The sequence below is a fragment of the Magnolia sinica genome, chromosome 13, assembly GCF_029962835.1.
Source record: "Magnolia sinica isolate HGM2019 chromosome 13, MsV1, whole genome shotgun sequence".
Taxonomy (NCBI): Eukaryota; Viridiplantae; Streptophyta; class Magnoliopsida; order Magnoliales; family Magnoliaceae; genus Magnolia; species Magnolia sinica.
This window is the reverse complement of record NC_080585.1, coordinates 18,998,834-19,005,038: the sequence shown is the minus strand read 5'-3', so window position 1 is coordinate 19,005,038 and position 6,205 is coordinate 18,998,834.

Below are 6,205 nucleotides of genomic sequence, written 5' to 3'. Positions count from 1 at the left end.
GTACATGGCTGATTTTTGGGGTGGCCCATGGTCAAAGGGGGCCATCAGATTGCACGGTGTTGATGTTCTAACACATCATAGTGGGGTCCATGGTTGGCACTCGTGGTCCCAGCCCAATCCATTCGTCCGTAAGCGCGCAGGTGCTGCCTGCGTGCCTTCTAGCAGCAGCAGCATCAGTTGTTGCATTTTTTTTTTTATTTTTTTGAAATTCTCTAGTTTTTCACGTATAAGGCCAGCATCTGAAAAATCCAACCTGGCCATTGTATTCTACAGCCCCTGATTGACCAAATGAGACCAATATGCGACGTATTTTTGACGAATAGAAGAATCAATGTGGGTTTTAACAGTAATACCACTATTTCCTATGGTATGGCTCGCCCGAGAATCGGATAGGTCTCAAATTTCGGCTTAATGCCTAAAATGATATGAGGAAAAGGATGGGCGGCTTGGATTTGATTTATACATCAAGGTGGGACCTACTTGAATGGCCTACCCAAAAAGCTTAAAAATCTAAGTTTTTTTTTGTTAGCTTGTTAGTACACACCCATGTCAGTACACGCACTCCATGTTAGCCTAGACGCTGGACGACATGGATGTAACATAAGCATCATGGTGGGTCCCACATGTACGTGGCCCACCTGTTTGGATCACCTGATACTTGTGTTTTCCTTCTGTCCGGGTCCACTAATGGGCTGGATGGTGTAAATCCAACACATCCAAATGACGGGTCCCACATGAAGGTAAATGGATTAAGAATATATACTCCATGGTGGGACACACATACACTAGATGGGCCACACATCCCTTCATCATCATCATCATATAGAGAGAGAGAGAGAGAAATACACGTGAAGGGGAGGGACCCCGCCACTATTGGGCCCTCTCAAATACGATGCATACATCAAGTGGGTCCCACAATAAGTGGGACCTAAAAATGGAATTAAACGGTCGATCACCCACCTCTTGCACTCCTCCTTGATACCTTAGCCTCCTTAGCTCCTTGTTTTCACTTTTAATGGAGGTTGATGGGATTTTGATGGTGGGGATGAGAGATGAGAGTGTAAGAAGGTGGGCCACACTTGGCTTTGGGAGAGAGGGGATTTGGACGTGGGATGTTGTTGCTTGGGAGTGAAGAGAGTGAATGAGAGAGAGGGAAGTGATGAGTGTAAAGGGATGGGGTGAGGTGTGATGGGTGATGGGTGGAGTGATGAGGTTGTAAGGAAGTAATGGGTGGAGAGAGAGAGAGAGAGAGAGAGAGAGAGAGAGAGAGAGAGAGAGAGAGAGAGTTGACTTTGGGAATGGGAAGGGATGGATTGTTGCACTTGGGGTATGGCTTGTACTTGACATGATTGATTGATTGATGGGATAGGTCATAGAGATTCCCTCGAAGTTCGCAACGCAAGCGTTTTTCTCGAAATGAACGTGGGCCCACATCTTCTGACCTGGGTATCGGTTCGGTGCGTGAGTCACGGCGTTAGAATTGCGTCGACGGCGCAGTCGCTAAGGTATAAGTTTTGGTTCGAGCTGACTTCAGTATATGAGACCCGGCTTAGGATCGCGCGCAAGCGTCGGATATGGGTCGAGAGTTGCCGGAATTCGACCGGAAGAACTGCGGAAGCCTACGGAACAGTGCAGACTAGGACACGGGTTTTACAAAGGTCTTGCTCATTGGCACCCAAGTCGACTTTGATGCGGCTTGGTTCGGATTTACCTATAATAGTGAACATTTACTTTCTTTCTTTTTTCTTTTTTGTATTTTCATCTTCTTTTATTGTATTTAAATATTATAAGCCCTAATTCAGTAAATCTTGCTTGATTTGCGTTCAACTAGAACTATTTAGTTTACCTTCAACAAGCCAAACCGATAGACATCATTCTGATCAAAAAATGGTCCAATACATGATCAAAATTCCAGAAAGAAAGAAAGAAAGATTCTGGGATATCTCATTATTTTTCCTATTTTTTTACTTTAAAAAAAATAATAATAATAAATAATCTAACTGATGAGGCCCCAGTACTGATACACAACGCTTATTCGTATCATTTTTCTATCCGGCCAATACGCTGACCTCTGCCGGCATTCGGAACCATGGCAAAAAGAGATTGAAGAGGCAAATTGCAACGTGTTGTCCACCTAATGAGTAGACCCAGCTGCTTTTGCATGTGGCCATCTTCAGGGGAGGGGGGTAATTTTATGTACCCATCAGATGCCCCATGCAACTTGCCAAGTTGGCACGTGAGGTACGTGTCCAGGTTGCATGTGAGGTTATGGACAAGTTTTTCACAAAAAAAAAAAAAGCAAAAATGTTTAAAAATTCCCTATTAGAATTATTCATTCTCAACAAGTGCCTGTTTGGATGCGCCCCACGTTGAGAAGATGTGGAATAAGGCCAGCTAAGCTCGTGCATACCTACTTATTTGGCACAACCCCAGCCTGCAGGTGGGACCCTTTATCATCTGATTCTCATTCAACTCTTCCATGTTTCGGCTTGCATTTATATAGTAAAAGAATCCAATTCTAATTTAAATTTGAAAATCTCCAACGAAGCTTCCATTGTGAAGAAGGATTTGACCAAAATCAACCGTCCAAATTGGCAGTTTCAAACTGACGACTGAGAAGCATACGGCCAAATATCCACATTGGACTAGGAAATCCATTGATTGTATTGGGGTGGCCATTGGCCTGTTGGGAATTCTTCCCGTGGTATATGTTTTCTTTGTTCAATCCATTTATAGCCACCAGTTTGACGGTTAGGATTGTCTGATTTTTTATTTTTTATTTTTGTTGTAAGAAACGGTCCATCCACGGTGGGACCTGTGTAAGCTAGATCAACGGTTCAGATTACTTGGGCCTAGTGCGGTTTGCAGGGGCATACAGAACGTTACTCGTAGAGCTGTTGATGGGCTTTGTTAGCCCATTGGCCAGACCTTATCTGGGCTATTTTGAGGCCCAAAAACTAATAGGCTCGAGCCCATCTTGGACAACTTTCTCTACTAAGGGACAACCTGATGAAGGGTCCAAGTCCATTAATGGCTTTCATGATTCACATCGTTGCCCAGATTGAATCCGGTCCCTTGATCGCCTTAATGGGAGTTATCTGGTGGGAGAGTATGACCATTCACAACCATAAGTGGCCAAGGTACACCAGTAACATGTAACACCATCCAAACCGTCCAAATGTCTGTCCAATAATGGATTGGATATTTCTTTCGGTCAGAATGATTGGATAATCCTAACCTCTTATCGATGGACCATCGATTAAATTTCATTTTTTTTTTAATCGTTTTAGACATTCTATATAGAGGGATGTGCATGCACGTCTGCGCGGCTGTGCGACTTCACAAGTGACTGGACCGTCCGGTTCGACCTGTTACAATCTAAAACCGGAGCGCCCACCATTGAAACCTTCCTGGGCCAACCATGATGTTTGTGTGCCATCTAAGCCGCTTATAAGGCGAGTCGTGCTAGGACGAGGATGATCAGCACCATCCAAAAGTGACCAACGGACTGGATTGGTAAGCTCACAATTTGATGAAATCAGATATTGGTTGATTATCTAGATTGGAAACTTTGACACACACAGCCTTGATTAAATCGTATTTGACTGCTCCTAAAGATATTAAAAATCTTAGGGGATCGGGTAGAAAAGGTCCTTGATACTTACGACTTGATCGGCCAACGCAAAATCTAGTGAGAAAAACATATCAAGGCCACTCTTCCCAACCTTTGAAACCCTCGAAATATTGCAATTGACGTGCAAAAATGGACAAAACCGACAGGAGGCCCTTCAAGTGATGCATGTCCACAGGAGTAGTCTCTTATTATAAGCTCTCTTTACCTAGTTTCTGAGTTAAAAGAAAGAGAAAAAAAAAAGCTTATATCCTCTAGGTGGTTCTTTAATGGTTACTTGTCTTAGTTTATATAAACCGCATAGCAGCAAGCACCTAAGAGTTAGTAACAGTTAGGCGAAGAAGTGTTTGAGAGAGGATTTTGCAGAGTTTTAGTATGTACGACTTTTTCCAACTTAGAAAAAGATTTTCAATTAAGGAAGTCATTAAAGATAAGAGTAGAACTGAAATCGAGGATTTCCCACCATTCCTTTTGCAAAAAAGTGGTATCATGTCCTCCCTCTTACTTCTTACATTTCAAATTAATCTGCATTCTATTTCTTTCATCCCAAACACATTACCTGCACACACCCACATTCTTTTAATTTTCATTCGACAAAATTTTCCCCTATTTGTATCATTTTTTATTTTATTTTTTGCTTATCTTAGCGTCCTAAGCCTTATGATGTAAGGTTAGGAACTACTTTCCATTTTATATTGTCTACTTGAGATTTCAAACCATATGAAGTAAGGGTAGGAATAATTTTTTATTGTAGTCAACTACCAGCTGATATTCTAAACCTAGTGAAATAAAGTTGGAAACTATTTTTATTCACATGCTTGAAATTTTAAATCCTATGAAGTGAGGTCAGGACTGCTTTTTATCTACTTTTTTTTTTTGCATGTCTAGAATATTAAACCTAGTGAGTCATGGCTAGATACAGTATTGTTAAAGTTTTGCTAAATCCTTTTAAGTCGTTAAAGGGGTGTTTGGATCATTAGTCGCTTACGATAAATTACTTATGCCAAAAGTAGCTTATCTTAATTTCTACTTATTAAGAGTATAAGTATATTTGGTAAACAACATACTTAATAGCTTTTCTCCTTTTTCTTTCATTATAACTCTCTTCAACCATTTATAAAAAGTAGAAAAATAATTAACTGTTGTGATTAAGTACTTTTAAGTTTAAAAAAAGTTATTTATAACTAATTATATGTAATGCCCTGGAAATCGGGGGTTGAGCATACACTCGACTCCCGAGTTCCCGGGGTCACTTATAACCGGTTTTCTTTAATATATGTTTAAATGCATAGCCTGTAATTTCCTGGAACATGAAGCACAACCACACAAATCTACTAAAATAAAAGAGGCTAAGTGTAAACAAATCCAAAAGAATGTAAACGGGTCGCACATAACGTTGTCCAACAAAATCACAAAAGGATAGCATGTCCAAAAAAAATGATGCACTATCCACTACTCAGCGATCCAACGTCTCATCTACTGATCCGATGAAGTCCCGCTCATCAGCTGAAAGTAGGAGAACTCGTCCTCCTTCTCGAGGCTCGCATCACCAGGCTCCACATAATCTGCATCACCTGTATCTACGGGCGAGTCTGATTGGTGTTTTAAAACACCGTCCCAGAGTGGGAGTGAGTGAACAACTCAGTGGGTGCTATTAGCCTTAAGTTGTAACAAGTACCAGTTGTATTATAAATTTAATGAAAACCAATCATTCACAAATACCTAACTAATCTTATTAATGTACATGCATGCTGAATGATATGATGTATGCCCTCGCCACAACGCTTCCTCGAGCGACTCCATCTAACGATCGCGTATATTAACACTCCCTCAGAGCGGCCTCGACTGCCGAGTCGTCAACCTAGCTAGTGTAATGCAATGATAATGTTAACTGAGTTTTTAGTTAAGTCCATTCATCTAGAAGGTTAGGGAATCTGATACACCCACATATCAATGCTCTCAATTGATTGCAGTACCAAGGCCCCTTAATGCGCGAGGCCAGGGCACTGCGATCCGTGACCCATCGGGTTCTCCATCCTTGACTTCAACCACATGGGGAGTGCTGAGAACTGGGATCGCTTGAGGTCACTACGGGGAGGTTCATCACCTCAGCGTAGGCCGACAGCTCGAACACAGTGTCCCATTCCACCATGTCCGGCTCACGAGGCAGTGGATCGACTTTAAGTGGTTATCGATGGGCTACAACGGTTGTAGGGTGTTTCAAGTTCCATATATATGTGAGCAACCAGGGTTAACAATAAAGATTGGTCAGTAAATAGACTAGACTGCACGAGTCAAGCGAGCACGTGACGAACGACATCGGGTGCAAGAGACCCACGTAGTCGAACTACTACCGCCCATACGCAACCAACCAGACCCACAGGTTTAGCCTCAGGGTAGCCCTACCAATGAGACTACCGTCTCTCCTCATGTTCCTGACCAACCCAAGGGTTTGATGATGATTCATAGCATGCCAACTATCAAGATTATCAATTAACATAATAGCATCATATTTGCATACATCTCAACATACGATCCAAACACTCTTACAAGCAAACTACATTATCATGAACA